Here is a 15,918-nt window from a genome sequence, read left to right on the forward strand (position 1 = left end):
AAAAAGAAAGAAAGAAAGAAAGAAAGAAAGAAAGAAAGAAAGAAAGAAAGAAAGAAAGAAAGAAAGAAAGGAGGGAGGAGGGAAGGAAGGAAGGGAGAAAAAAGAAAGAAAGAAAGAAAAGATCTCAGGCCTCTTTTTGGAGAATGGGTATTCCTTGGATGGAGAACAGTTCTCTACGGGGTTATGCATTTCCTCTGGCTGCCACAGATAGACCTAGAACACACTCAGGCTAGAGCGGATGCCAAAGTGACAGGGTGTTTGAGAGTATAAAGCATAACTTTCTTAGGCAGGCAGGGACATTTCATAAAATCTTTAATTCCCAGGGGTTGTGAAATCTTAAAACGAGTCCAAACCTCTAATCCTTGAATTCCTGCTAGGATGTATCGTCCCTATATTTGAATGCTTCCGGTGATGGGGAAATCACGACTTCTTAAAGCAGATGATCCCCTGTTTGGAATAATCTGTCTGTTGAAAGCACTTTTTTATACTGAACTGACATCTGTCTCTCTGCAAATTCTACCCACTGGATCAAGAATAGCTTTAAAAACACACAGAACACATCCATTTCCGCTTCTTCTCAATGGCCTTGGTAAAAAGAAAACCACAGGCCCCAAGTGGGGTCACTTGCTCCAGGATAGCAAACCAAGACTTAATTGCAGTTTCAGCTTCTCTAGGAACAGAGTTTTAAGCCAATCCGTCTGAATTTTCTGATCAGCACCGATGAGGTCATCGGACCCTGGCTTCACACCATCTGCAAAGCACCTTCTCCACCTCCTCCTACCCAAAGGAAGATGAGGTAATCAGCATATCAGACCCCTTGTTCTTCCCCCTAACGGAAGGTGACCTTGCCTGAAACAATCCTTTCTTTTCATCTGCTGATAACTTCTTGCCCCACCCTCTTTCTTCTAAAAATCTTTCGTTTTGTACAGCTCCTTGGAGCTCCTCTGATTGCTAGGTGGGATTTCTGATTCATGAATCACTTAACAAATCAGTTAGATCTTCAAATTTACTGGTCGAATTTTGCTTTTTTTTTTTAACAGCCTTCAGCAGAAAGAAAATAACCTCATTCTTTTTGAGACTTCTTTCCTCCAGGATAAGTCTCCTCAGTAGGCTCTTTCATGCTAGGTGCTGGGGATGCACAGATAAGTTAAGTCTGGTGAGATCAGGGACATGTACCTCACAGGACACATGTTTAAATCCCTTTGTCAAGCAAGTGGTTGAGGAGGGAGCCTGTGCAGGCTCATTCCAACATTTCCACCCCTCTGCTCATTTCCTTCTTAACTCACACCCGAGAAGGGAGGGTTGAAAATTCAGGATCTGGGATGCTCATTGGGCCATGTTTGACCAGTGGGTAGGGCCACTGTGGGTGAGGAGCTCACACCATAAGTACAAGTGTCATCTCCCCTTTGCAGTCTGGCCCCAGGAAGTAAGGAGACCAGGCAGGGTTGGACTACTCAGGACAGACTTAACCATGCTTTCTCTGTTCTGCTTCCTCTGTGTCTACAACCAGGTCAGGCCTACTTTGTTGGCTCAGCCATCTTAGAATCAGAAGCTATTGGCATGCCTCTGTGTGTGTGTGTGTGTGTGTGTGTGTGTGTGTGTGTGTGTGTGTGTGTGACTGAGGCCTGACTAACTAGAGAAATCCTATGCCAGGGGAATTGAAGACTTGCCCAACTATGAAAAGAATGTCCCTTGCTTATCTTGTTATTCTTCTTTGGGAATAACTCCCTAGTTGAGGGGATATCAGGAGGGTAGGATTCAAGAATTCCTAAGCCTCTGGCTTCACACCATCTAGATAGCACCAAACTTCATCGTAATCTTCAGTTTCTCTATACCTCTTGAAGGGTACCATCTAGAACTAAAGTGAATACCTACCTTAGAAAATAAAGATGTAAAAAAGATGGGGACATGGGAAACAGAGGGTACTTATGTCTTGCCTACCAGAGAAAGATGGGGTAGCCTTGTTGCATCCATTGGTCTCTCTCCTCCTTGTCCTGGAGGGAGGGGCAAAGATGGGTAATAAACTTGTGCTGGGTCTCCTCCCTATCTTGGGTAATCCTCCCTAATCTATAGGCAACGATAGGAATCAGCTCAAACAGCTTGAACTGGGTGTGCTCAAAAGAGGTAATGTCAAGAAGTACACCCACTAAGGCTGGGGCTTTGTTCATCTGAGGAATGAATGATTTGTCCAAACCCGTGCTATGGCAGCACAAAGCTAGTCAGCTCTGTCTCCTTCAGGAGCTTGGTAGAATGATTGTTAAAATAATGACAGCAGTTTTAATGCCAGAAAAGGTGGAAGGGAGTGATGGGTAAGAATAAAGGAGCAGACAAAGACCACTAGAGAAATAATGGCATTCAGGTCTTTATGTGTTTGGAAAAAAATGCAACAACATCTATCAAAATTAAAGACATATCTACTCTTTGATCCAGAAATTTCATTTTTAGGGTCCCCCCCCCAGATATACTGGTACATGTAGGTAAAGCAGAAGACTAGTTACATAACACATGATCTATCTGCATGATAGACTACCACACAGTCTTGAAAAACAATGAGGTTATGGTGAGATGAAACTATCTTTGAGACATATTAAGAAAGAAACCCTCCAGAACACTGTGCTTTCATTTGTGCAAAATACAGAGGTCTATTGACACAGAGGTTTGTGTATGTTGAGACTATTTATGGAAAGATATACATAAGACTGTCAATACTGCTTTACTTTGGGTTGGGGATGGTAGTGAGGGAATAAGGAATGGAGAAGGAAGAAGGCTTGGTTTTCTTTACATACACTTTTGCATCATTTAAATTCATTATGGTAAGCTTGTACTCTATTCCCAGCAAAAATAGTGTATAATAAAAAGGAAGCATATGCCTTTTGCACATCTGCCAAATGCTGAGCCTCTCATTGCCCCAGATACTTATTGAACACGCATTGTTTGCTGCACACCCTGCTAGCCCAACTCCGGGAGGAAGTGGCAAAGATACAGTTCATGCTTTGGGGGAACCCACTGTCCAGGTGGGAAGCAAAATGTATTGACATACTTATTCTACAAGTTCGAGGGAAAATTTAACCTTCACTAGGGAACTGGAGAAGATTTTACAGAGCTGGTTTGAAAGGTATTGGTAGTAGAATTTTGAGACCTGAGGATGGATGAACAGGGTGCGGAATTCCAGGCAGAGAGAATAACGGGAGAAAGATACAGAACAGGAATGGGAGCCAAAGATACAGAACAGGAAACGGACAATCACATTGTGCCTCCTCATCTGCTTGCTTTCCCATCAGAAATCCTTTCTTTTGGGCTACAGTATAACTTGCTTTCAGGAGTCTTTGTGAGAATGCAGACAATTTTGACCGAGATAAGCGAATAGATTCAGTGGGGGTACTAATAAACCAGCTCCCTCCCAAAGCCCCATGACTGGATTTGTAACATTTGCCAATTTCATGGCGTAAGTATTCCCACCATGGCTACCTTCAAGCTCCCAATACAAAATGGAAGTTAGGAAGAGACACACATAATCTACTCTTTTAAGCTCGACAGAGCTTTCTCCATCAAGTCATTGGATATATCAGAATCTCAGAGTAGCAGAGCTAAAAGGGATGTTGAAGAAATTTTTTAAATGAACCTTAGCTACACGGGGAAATAAAGGTGTTTGCACAATGTCAGAGGAAGTGGCCGAGTTGGGACACTATCTTTTACCTTTTAGTTTAGGGAAATGTCTATTTTTCCTTGGAAATCACTAATATAATAGAGGGAATGGAACATGGGTCTGTGTCATTTTGGGGGAGCAAGGAGGTATAAAGAAAAGCAGAGAGGTTTCTCCTAGAGAGCAGAGGAGGGTAGGGTTCTGGAATGTGTCTTGGTCAACAGGAAGGGTCTGTGTGCTCAGGGTTATATGAAAGGACTGCAGCTGGGAGGAAGGGTCACAGTTGAAGAGATTTTAGGGGGAGGGCTTGGAAGACAAAATCCCCAGTGGCATGGTTTTGTTCGGGACTGACTTTTCTTCCTGGAACAGGAACATAATAAGCTGACCTGATATATGGAAAAGAAACAATGGGCAAGTTCCATCCATGTCCTTACCATCTGTGTGCACTTGGATAATTTATTTCCCCTCTGCAGGGGTCAGAACCTTCCTCCTTAAAGGGAGGCCAGGAGATGGGGGTTAGGAGATTGTTTCCCAGGACCCTTCTAGTATGACATTTTCTGAGCCTGTGAATCAGTTGCTCTGTGAAGAAGTCCCAACAACCATAAATGGGGGATGTGGGGGAAGAGTTGGTACAGGCTGATGGGTTTATTTATTTATACTCAATCTGAGATAGGCAAAGAGAAATCAAGAGCAGTAGAAGGCAAAAGTGAGGTTTATTTTTAAGCTTATGGCAGGTCCAGAGAACAGAAGATAGATTAAGCAAAAACAGGACAGAGGTTCCTCTTTATTATGTCATACATTATAAAGACATGATAGCCCATGCTGAAAGCTCTTCAGTGGGGACTCATTACCTTCAGGGTGAGATTCAAATTCCTTTGCATGGGTATAGGGACCTCCATTTTCTGCCCTTGCCTATCTTTCCAATCTCCTCTCCTGAGCCCCCCCCAGTCCACCCCCCCACACACAACATCCAGGAGAACACACTGCTTGCTAACATGCTATGGTTCAGTCCTCAGACTTTGCACAGACACCCTCCTGGAATGCTCTCCCCATCACATCTGCTGGACAAACATCTACTACTTCTTTGAAATCTTCTCCAGCATTCCAGTGTCTTCCTTAATTCTTTCTAACATGGCAGCCTCCCCCTGCCCTGCCTCGAGATAGAGAAAATCACTCCTTTCCCTGACTGCAGCCATTCTGTGTGCATGCCATTTTCATGGCAATATGGCATTTTTATTGCAAGCTTCTGTTTTTATCTTCCCCACTTCACTGTGAGTTCAGGAAGGCAGGTAACTCCTGTCTTGGTTCCTGAGGTTGTAACAATGACAACTGTTGGAGCTGGTGACTGACTCCCAAATGCTGGTAAAACCAAAAAGAAAGAAGGGGAATAAAGCTGCTCTGTAGTCCTCTAGAGTGCCACTGTGGGAGAGAGAGTCAGGTGTGGCAGCCAGATGCAAGGGCTTTTGCTGAAGGCCAAATGGGAGTGCTGATCTACCAAGACCCTCCAATTGTTTTTTAGCTGAGCCCCTAAGGCAAATTAAGTGAAGATCCCAGGGGGGCAGGAAGGTTGTAATGATACTATAGAGCAAGGTTAATGAAAGCCTTGTTCAAGGCAGCTCCATGCTGAGCCCCAATAAAGTCATTCTCTCTGGAGGGGAAGATCCTTCCTCAGCTCCCATGCAAACCCATCCCACTGCTAAGGGATGGAGTGGATGCTGTGACATGCCACTTGGATCCTCCTTCAGCACTGAGAGACTCACTGCACCCACCTTCCTTCACCTTCCATAGATGCTGATCTCCAGAGTATGCTCTAATAAACTTCTTGCATGCCAAACTCCATCTTGGAGTTTGCTTCCCGAGGAACTTATCCTAACGGATACTATCAGCCTGCTGTTAGGGGCTGTTGAGATTAGCAGAGTGGTCAGAGTTGGTAGGTTGGGGTGATGACCTCTTGAGACAGGAGTAGGAACTGAAACTATAGGCAGAATGGTGACCCCATCAGGGCTACCATGGGAGCCACAGAGAGGACTGGGGTCAACAGATGTCATCAGAGTGATGCTTAGCCCTGGCCCCCAAGCAGCAGCCTGCCCTGGCCATCTGGGACAACTTCAGCAGCAGTGGGGAGGTAGCAGTCAGAGTGAGTCATACCTCTGAAATCACACCAGCAGGAGCTATCAGTGTGGTGCCGTCTCACAGGGCGCTCTCAACCATGGCTACACCTTAGACTCACTTTCAAAGTACTGATTCCAGGTCTTGACCTTGAGAGATTCTGGCTTCATTGGTCTGCAGTGAGGCGGAAGCCCTTGCATGTCTTTTTTTTTTTTTTTTAAGATTTATTTATTTATTTGAGAGAGAGAGTGTGCAGGGGGAAGGGCAGAAGGAGAGAGAGAGGGAGAGAAGCAGACTCCCCACAGTGCAGAGCCTGACTCAGGGTTTGAGCTCACGACCCTGAGATCATGACCTGAGCCAAAATCAGGAGTCGGATGCTTAACCTGCTGAGCCACCCAGGTACCCCCCTACCCCAGCCTTGCATGTTTTAAAGCGTTGATTTCTAGTGTGCAGCTCTGGTTGAAAACTACCAAGATGGTGGAAAGATGATACACTCTGAAATCAAACAGAGTTGGGTTTGAATCCTGGTCCTACTGGTGGCTGGGGAACTTCAGCATGCAGTTAATTTTCTGAGCTTCTATTTCCTCATCTGTAAAATCCAGTAAATCACATATTTTATAGAAATATTGAAAGGGAAATATGCTAATAGTAATACCAATGATGGTGATAGTAGCCTTCAATCAGTGGAGCTATTATCATGGTCATTGTCATTACGATCTGTATTCATACTTGGCCTTATACTCCTCCTCTTCCAGGGTACAGCACCCTATGGTAGACTTGCCTTTCTTAGCTCCTGCTCTATTATGGGGAGATCTGTCCCCTTATCCCAGCTGTTGCTACCTGAAGTCCAGCAAACTGTAGCTACAGCAACTAAATGCAAACCCACTGCCCCTGCTGGGGTTGACCAGATGATCCAACATTGGTATCCATGGTTGCATTTCTGCTCGCACCTAGAATAACGCGTGCAGCAGTTCAGCCCTTCAGGATGACACTGGCAGGTATATGGCTGCTGTGTGGAAAAGTAAGCAAGACAGGTTTTGCTCATTCATAAAGGCAGCAATAAAGCCCAGGATACTTAAATGATTTCCCCAGAATTGCAGCAGTTACCATGCAGCTTTGAACAAGTTCCTTTTCCTCTCTGTGCCTTAGTTTCTTGTTCTGAAAAATATGGGTGGCCGATCTGGAAAAATGAGTACTCTGCTCAGTTTGGTGCTGCTGGTTCTCCAAACATTCCCCTTCCCCACCCCAAGCAGATGCCTTGGGGGACTAACATCATGTCTGCCTTTTCCCACAGAGACTCCAATGTCAAAAGTCAGGGCTCTGAGAGATGCCATTTCACAGTAAGGGACTGAGAGTCTGCCCTGGCCGCTGCCCACCCTAGGGCCCCTCAGCCCCGCCCCCCAAGGGTTGTAAGTTTCCCCATTTCTCCTCCTGCCATTGAGAACTTTAAATAGCCTCCAGCACACTATGTGGCTGCCAGAAGTTTTAATTAAATAATGTCCAGCTGTCAGAAAAGCTGTTATAAATGGTCCTTTTGTCTGCACCACTGTCTGGGAAGCCAGGAAGGAGAGAACTCAAGGGTTATAAATATGAAGGCAGAAGTTCAGTGGGCAGCCTGGGGGCAACAGCTTTTGGCACCCTGAAAACCACTGGAGGGATCTTTTTTTTTTTTAATACGTTAATTAGTCCATGGAAGGGCTCCTAGCCCTGGCTCTGTGACTGGATTTGCATGTGGGATAAGCGAAAAGGGACTGCGGAAACTGGCGTCCTTGTCTAGAGCTGCTTCTCCTAGGCTGCAATCAGCATGCCTTTTACAATGCAGATGGGAAACTAAAGAGGGCAGGGTGGGTGCCGGCAATCCAGAGACCGGTCTCCGGAGGAACTTTCATGATTGCTTCCCTCTTTGCCTTCCTTCTTTTTGTTCCTCCTTCCTCCCTTTCAACATACACTCTTGAGTCTCTATGATGTTTGAGAGTTCTCTCTAATAATGAGGAATATGGGGAAGAAATGCACATTTATTGAGTATATATTAAAGGCTAGATATTTTGTATACGTTATTCCATTTAACTATCACAGAACACCCAGGCGATAATTATTATAAAACTCGTTATTGTAGATGAAGGAGGTGAGGCTCTTGGAGATTATACAACTTTGCCAGGTCGCACAGCCTGTAATGCAAGGCCTGGGGATTAGAACTCCATTAGCCTGTCAACTCCACTGGGACAGAGGCCGAACATCGTTTGGGTATTGTTTTGCTAGGTTGCTGCAAAGTACTTGGCACATAGAGGACTTGAGAAATATTGACGAAAGGAGGAAAGGAAGGGAGAGAAGGAGGAGAGAGGAAACCCACTCAGTTGTGTCATACACCAAAGCCAGTGACTTTTCTCTCATGGCACATTTTCTCTGGAGAGTACAGGCAGGCAGGTATAAACCAGTTAAATGTATAAAATAGTTGAGGGAAAGGAGTTGCTAAAATGTGTATAAAAACATCATGATTAGAAAGCAAACCATTGGTTTCAAGAGTCATAGAGGAGGCGGAGCTAAAATGCTATGGGTGTTCAGAGGAGGGAGGCATCACTTCCAGCTGCAGGAATGGGGGCTTCATGGAGGAGGCCAAATTTGTGCCTTAAAGGATGATGGGGACTTGGACGCTGAGAGATGAATGGCAGGTAGGCTGATCAGACAGAAGAGATGCGGGAGAGTCATAAATAACCTACCAAGGAAGGGATTAGACCAATGGTCAGGGAGCCACCTGGATGGGAACCCAAGCTTCATAGTGTTCTGGTAAGGTGCCTGGGATTAATCTGGTAATGCCATGGGTGAGGGAGAGGTACCCAGGGTGAAGGAATCCAGGCTGAATGAGCCGGAGTCTGTGATTTACACGCGTGCGTGTGTATGTGCATGCACATGCTGAGCGGGGGTGGTTGGTACTTTTTCCTGAGCTTAGTGCCATTTGGCCCAAGTGGAGATTTGTCTGTTTCCTTGGTGGTTCTGTCATATGCAAGTCTGCCATTAACCTCTATCTAGGCATTCACAGAGATCTGCTGATGGATTCTGCAGCAGCAGAAGAGATGTGGAGTGACTCCCAGAATGGGCATATTCTGGCATATTCTGGGAGTCTTTCTGGGTAGAGGACTTAGACCCTGGCCTTCCCCTAGCAGACAGGGTCAGGTGTGGCACCAACAAAGCTGGTTTTGGGAGTAGAAGGTACATCCCAGGGACTTGGGAGCTGGAAGGGGCTAGGAGGATAAAAGATCTGACTTCACTTCTTTATTTGTCCCCAACATCCTGCAATCCGCCACCCCCAGTAGCACAGAGCACCTGGCCTAGTGCCCAGGGCGCATGAAGTCTTCCTGAGGCTATTGTTGAGTTGTCCCTCACTTTTGCCAGACATTCCCTGAGAATGACAGGAACAAACAGTTCACTGGTTTGGGGGATCATTAAATAATAACAGCCAGGGTGCCTGGGTGGCTCAGTTGGTTAAGCGACTGCCTTCAGCTCAGGTCATGATCCTGGAGTCCTGGGATCGAGTCCCACGTCGGGCTCCCTGCTCAGCAGGGAGTCTGCTTCTCTCTCTGACCCTCTTCCCTCTCATGTTCTCTGTCTCTCAAATAAATAAATAAAATCTTTAAAAAAAAAATAACAGCCAGTGCACTCACCTTTGTGGACAGGCTGTCTGGCAGCATCCCCAAAGGCCAAATGGGAACTCCCAGGGCTGTTTCAAGGGCATGGATGCTCAACATGAGAAGAGCTGAGGTGGACAGATTTGGGATTACCTTGATAAGAGCCCTCCCCAGCACAACACAAGAGCCCAGCCAAAGGTGACTGTCATTTTCTAATGAAGGGGTCGTCCCTTACCTGCCACAAAAACTTGGCTGTTCCATTGATGGGGAGCCCTTGGAGCTAGCTTTAGAGCAGGTGGTGTAGACAATTCTCCACAGGATGGGATTCCAGGAATAGGGGTGGAGGATTCTAGGGACACTAGATATGAAGTGGAGATTTTGAATTTGGCATATCTGTCATCAGTCCCAGACAGGTATCCTGTTACCTGCCTGGGTAGCCTTGGGCATGTCTCTGTCTCTGGGCCTTGATTTTCATTTTATAAACATTCATTCAGTAAGCCCTTCGTGAGCACCTACTGTGTGCAAAATGCTGTGTTAGGTACTAAGGGGGTGGGCAGCAGAGAAAAGTATATGATCTCTGCTCTCATGGAGCTTCCAGTCTAGTGGAAGTAAGCAAGTAATCACACAAATAAATGCATTATAACACATTGTGATAAATGCTCTAAGGGAAAGGTAGTGGGTGGGCTATGGGAGAACCCATTAGGCTGGCCTGGGAAGGCCTCTTTGAAGAAGTGCCTGGGAGCTGATACGTGAAGGGTAAGTACAAATTATAGGAGTCAGACTTGGAGGAAGGTCTTGTGCAAAGGCCCTGAGGAGCAGAGCACAGTAACCTGTTTTAGGAGCTGAAGTTAAACCTGTGTGGCCAGAATGCAGTGAGCAAGGGGCAAAGTGGAGTGACATGAGGCTGGGGTTGGAGGGCAAGAGAAGGGCCGATCACCCAGAAGCCCATCAACCAAGAGAAGGATTGGGGACTTCACCCCGTGGTTGTTGGGAGACTGTTGCTCAATTTTGAAGAGAGTGGGATGGCTAGATTCACATGCTAAAAATAAAATAAACAATCAGAGATGGAAAAAAACCAACAAAACCGCCAAATAGTTGGACTTCCCTGCAAGGGAAAAAAGAGATTTGAACAAGGATTTTCATGTTATAGCATCTACCCCAATGGGAATAATCTACTAGCAGAGCAAAGAATTATGTACAAAAATATTCATTATAGTTAAAAAGACCCAAACCACTCTGGCTGTTGTGTGAAGAGAATAAACATAATAAATCTGTAGTGTTTGCTTTGAGCTAAGCAGGACAAAGGCAGGGCCTCAGCCCCAAAGGGACCAGAAGCAATGATTCTCAACCTTGGTTGTACTTTAGAGACACCTGCAATGATAGCCAGCTTCCAAAAGGCCCCCCAAAAGCCTTACCTCCTGGTATACATGTCCCTAGGCAGCCCCTCCCACTCTGAATAGGACTATCCTATTCAATGTAGCCAAGTGGATATTGTGGAGACAATGGAGTGTGACTTTAAGGCAAGGTCACAAAAGACACTGTGGCTTCTGTCTTGCTCTCTCTTAGATCACTTGCCCTGGGGAAAGCTAGCTGCCATGTTGTGAGGATGATCAAATAACCCTATAGAGAGCTCCATGTGGCAAGTCATCGAGGCCTCCAGCCAACAGCCAAGTGAAAGAGAACCTCTTAGGAAACAGATCCTCCAGTCCCAGCTAACATCTTGATTGTAACCTCATGAAGGACCCTGAGCCAGAACCACTAAGCCACTCCTAGATTCCTGACGCACAGAAGGTGTTAGAGAATGCTTATCTATCGTTTTCAGTCATTAAGTGATCTGTTGCAAAGCATTAGGTAATCAGTGTTCCTAGGAGATTTTAAAAATACTGATGCTCAAGCCCCATCCCCAGAGATTCTGATTCTTTTGGTCTGGGGTAAAGTCCAGGCATTGGTGTGTCTAAAACCCTCAGATAACTCCAATATACAACCAAGATTGAGAACCACTGACTAGAGCACTGGGTAGGTCAACAAAGAAGGCTTGGGTACAAGGTATTGCCTCAATTTCCAGAGCTAGAACTTTGTTTATGCTGAGGGTTCTATCCTGGAGGAGGCAAAAACCCAGTTTGTGGATCAGAGCCCTGGGTCACTGTGGACTTATAGTCAGGTTCCCTTAGTGTCCACAGCTTCTAACCATGGATATCTAAATTTCCCTAAGGATACAGGTCTATAGAAAGGAACTGAGTGGCATTAGCTGAGAGGAGAAGAGAGGTCCAGAACCAAGCAGGTAAATCCACCTTTTACAGACAACAACTTTGACCCGTAAACCTTCTCTGCAGTCCTACACGTTTGGGATGAAGGTGTGCAGGATGCCCCACTGGAGTGACGGACAGCCATCCTGCTTCCTCCCTCCTGCCATTGTGTTTTCCGCCAAGACCCCATTCTTGCCTCTGAATATGTTCTTTGAAAACTTTATGAGCAATGATGACAGCTGATTCCGAAAACCTTTGTGCATCCCCGAGTTTCCATGGTTAACGGGACATTGTTCCTATCTCTGAACAATAAGTCAGGGGCCCGACAGTCTCTTTGCTCTCCTTCGTGTTACCTCCCTGATGAAACCTGCAATAAAGTAATTAAAATGATTGTAAAGGGAGTCCTAGGAGATGAAAGATGCTGATGAGACAGGCAGATGCTGTGAGCTCACTCAGCTCTCTCAGCGCTTCATGCCAGGGGTGACTGGGCTGGTGTCCTGTGATTCGCCTAAGAATGGACACTGGTACCAGCTGCATCTGTGTGATACCTTCTGAGCACAGAAGCACCGATAGACATTGTTTTGAGCACCTGTAACATGCTAGGTGTAGGAGATACAGAATGTAGTAAGATCCTCTTCCTGTTCTCAAGGAGCTCTTAGCTTGGTAGAAACAAATAAGGGAAGAGATAATAGAATGTGATGAGTACTGCACTTGGGGACCCATGATAGCCCAGATGAGGCACTGCACTTGGCCCAAGAAGTCTCTGGAGGAAGTGAGATCTGAGGTGTTTTGTTGCCTGGGCAAAGATGGAGGGAAGTCAATACAAGAGGAGCAGAAAGTACAACGTACAGGTGTAGGAGCTTGAGGCTTTTCAGGGAATTGCAAGCATCTCCTCGAGGGTCTAAATATTTTCTTTGGATCTACAGCTTAGGATTGTGGCCCAAAGGCAGCTGGCGAGCAACACCTCTTTGAGTACCAGGCTGTACATGAGAGGCACACAGTGGGCAGAACTGACCATTTCCCATCACCCCACCCTGCTGCATACCCAGATACTACTCTTCCTTTTCACCAGCTGTGGATGACCCTCCCCTTCATTGCTCCAGCCTGATGATTGCTCCAGCCCCGTGCTCCAGAACCAGGACTTTGATTTGCTTGACCCACTGAAACCCTGGCTGCTAGCCAGTTTCTTCCTTCTGTCTCCTGCCTATGTCTTGTTAAAACTGGCTACCATGTAATCAACATTTCTGACTTTATCAGATGGGCCTTGGGGACTTCTCTTATGAACCGTGTCCACAGGCAGCCTTAGCATTTGTAAGTGTTTTACTGGACTAGGAGCTGGACAGAGTTGGCCTGGGGAGGGAGAAACCCAAATGCAGGAAGGGATTCTGGGAGACACATCTGGAAGGGACAGAGGCATTAAGAGTAGGGCACCCCTGGGTGGTGCCTGGGTGGTTCATTTGGTTAAGTATCCAACTCTTGGTTTTTGTTCAGGTCATGATCTCACGGTTGTGAGATCGAACTCCACATGGGGCTCCGCACTTACTGTGGAGTCTGCTTGAGATTCTCTCTCTCTCTACCTCTTCCTTCCCCCTCCCCATGCTCTCTCTCTCTGTAGAATAAATAAAAAAATCTTTAAAAAATAAAGGAGTGGGGAACCCCGGATTCCTATGGGGGAAATGTGTTATATGGAGTAGGGCGTTAACCAGCATAAAACCCTGGGTAAGAAGGTAAGAGGCTCCTGGGTGTTTTCTACTTCCTGTCAGTGGCCCCAGAACAGGAGTCACAGTGTAGATGCCTTCTGTGCATGCAAGGCCAGGAAGATTGTGTAAATGGGTCATCTGGCCAATGAAACCAGGGATGGGGTTGGCACAGAACAAATAGGAGAGCCCACATCCATCTAATGGGAGATGCTGCTGCTTAGTCCCAGCCAGTTGCTGCCATGTGGGAATGCAGGTGCAGTGTAACTAGACATTGGAATCTCTTAAGATAAACCAAAAATCTGGATTCTTATGGAAAATAATTGCCAGTTTGTTCACATAAAAACAAACAAAAAACACCTATACCTAGAAAAGATGAAGGCAACATGGTTTTTGAATTTCAGCAATTTCCCCACATAAGACAGAGCAACTAGAGACCAAAACTACAGACAGTGACAGCAAACCAGGTGATGAGCTACTCCCATGAACCCTAAACGCACAAGTAAGTGGGGACAAATCACTAAACCCCATGCCCTGCGTGGTCTCAGTATCTACGTGGGAGGCAGCAGAAGGCGTGGTCAGGTACTTGATGGAGCCGAGAAAAGAATCATACCCAAATAGCCAACAGATGCTCCCTGGGACGCAGAGAGGTGGGGTAGCAATTTGAAAACAGCAGTTGAAAAACCGGAAGTTCTGCCCACGTGGGAGAGTTTTATAGTCATGGGGGGAAGGGAAGAGACACCTTTGTAATTGCTCCAAGGAAGGCTGCCAAAGAGACGCGGTAGTCCCACTCCCTTTTGGGGGCCGGGACGGGGCAGCTTGTGTCCCACTGGAGTTTCGGGACTGTCTGCTGTGCAGGGCTCAAGTCCGCCATATTAATAAAGAGACAGGAAAGGTTGGCACCACCCCCCTAACCCCCTTACACACACCAGTGTTTCCCACCGGCCTCCAGGACTCCTCTCGGTGGCCCTTCCCCTGCTTCGCTTGCCCAGCCTTTGTCAGAAGGAAGCCTAGCAGCAAGGGCCTCAGAACAGGTTCAGGACAGGACTGAATGAGGGGCTGGGGAAGGCCGGCCAATTGTGCAGCTGTGGGTTGTGTTACTACCCACAACACGCACGTGAACATCGGCCTCCGCAGGCTTCCTCTGGATCCTGGAGGAAGAAAAGCATGGGCTCAACTGCTTAGGTGCAACAATTTTGTGCCAGGAAGACACTTTTCTTTGTTCAAAGCACTTTGAAGTCTCCTGTTTTGACTCAACAGGACAAACTTGATGACTTAAAATGGATGCCATTCCAACCAGTTTAGATTTTTGTACCCATTGAGAGTCCATGAAACTCAAGTTAAGGAATCTTTTGAAGAACAACAACAGTTGTACTCCAACAGGACCATCTAGTTTAAGATCAAACATTAGTAGTCAGCAAGGACTACTTGAACAATGTTAGGCTTTTAAGAATCCTATGGCCCCAGAAAGAAAAAGAGGATAATTGAATTGGAAAAAGAAATAACAAGCTTAAGCAAGACAATGAAAACTTGCTTACGGAAAGAACACAGAACAACAGGAGGCTGGATCAAAGCCACATGCCTGGTGAAGAATCTGGAAGCAAAGAACATATTACCCAAGTGCACATCAGAACACATTTTACCAGCTGCCTTAAGCAGTCTTCCTTTGGAAAATTTCAAGATTCTTGAACAAGATCAATAAGATAAAATGTTTCCAAGTCTCTAAAACAGACCAAGAGTACCTTCATTTAAGATTAGCTTGCTTAGGACTTGATGCCCATTCAAAGGTAAAAATATTTAAGGAAATTATGCCAAAGTTGGATATTTGATAAAGTTTTACTTGAAGTAACATTGACTGTATAATTTATGAAGACTTGATTACAAAAAAGGATGGAAACTTTCTATGAAATTTTTATTTGAAAAAGAATGAAAGTGCTTTTCATGAGAATTATAGACTTAAAGATTTTGCCAGGAAATTGTATGCTTGCAAGGTGTTTGTGGTTCTTTTTTTTTTTTTAAAGATTTAATTTATTTATTTGACAGAGAGAGACACACAGTGAGACAGGGAACACAAGCAGGGGGAGTAAGAGAGGGAGAAACAGGCTTCCTGCCGAGCAGGGAGCCTGATGTGGGGCTTGATCCCAGGACCCTGGGATCATGACCTGAGCTGAAGGCAGACACTCAATGACTGAGCCACCCAGGCGCCCCTCTGGTTCTGTCTTTTAAAACTACTTTTAGGGATGCCTGGGTGGCTCAGTCAGTTAAGCGTCTGCCTTTGGCTCAGATCATGATCGCATGGTCCTGGGATGGAGTCCTGCATGGGGCTCCCTGCTCAGTGGGGAGCCTGCTTCTCCCTCTGCCTGCCGCTCTCCCTGCTTGTGCTCTCTCTCTCTCTCTCTGACAAATAAATAAAATCTTAAAAAAAAATAAAACTACTTTTAAAGAACTGTTTTTGACAATGGGTTTAATTTCTATTAGAAAACAATTTTTTTTTCCCCTGTACCTTTTGGGATATTGCATTCTTTTTTTTTTAAATAATTTTTTATTGTTATGTTGCATTCTAAATAAGATGCTAAGTAGGAGTTAACCAACATAAAATA

The 15,918-nt window shown here is 45.7% G+C and overlaps 1 protein-coding gene and 1 pseudogene across 2 annotated transcripts in view; one reads left to right on the forward strand and one right to left on the reverse strand.

The window, feature by feature from the left end:
* ASIC2 (acid sensing ion channel subunit 2) overlaps positions 1-15,918 on the reverse strand; it is a 1,100,666-nt gene that overhangs the window by 414,709 nt on the left and 670,039 nt on the right. The window lies entirely within an intron of this gene.
* On the forward strand, positions 14,370-15,070 carry LOC112808246 (THAP domain-containing protein 2 pseudogene; annotated as a pseudogene).

Source organism: Callorhinus ursinus, unplaced genomic scaffold (genome assembly GCF_003265705.2).
Source record: "Callorhinus ursinus isolate GAN/ISIS: 27379988/994484 unplaced genomic scaffold, GSC_fseal_2.0 scaffold34, whole genome shotgun sequence".
Lineage (NCBI taxonomy): Eukaryota > Metazoa > Chordata > Mammalia > Carnivora > Otariidae > Callorhinus > Callorhinus ursinus.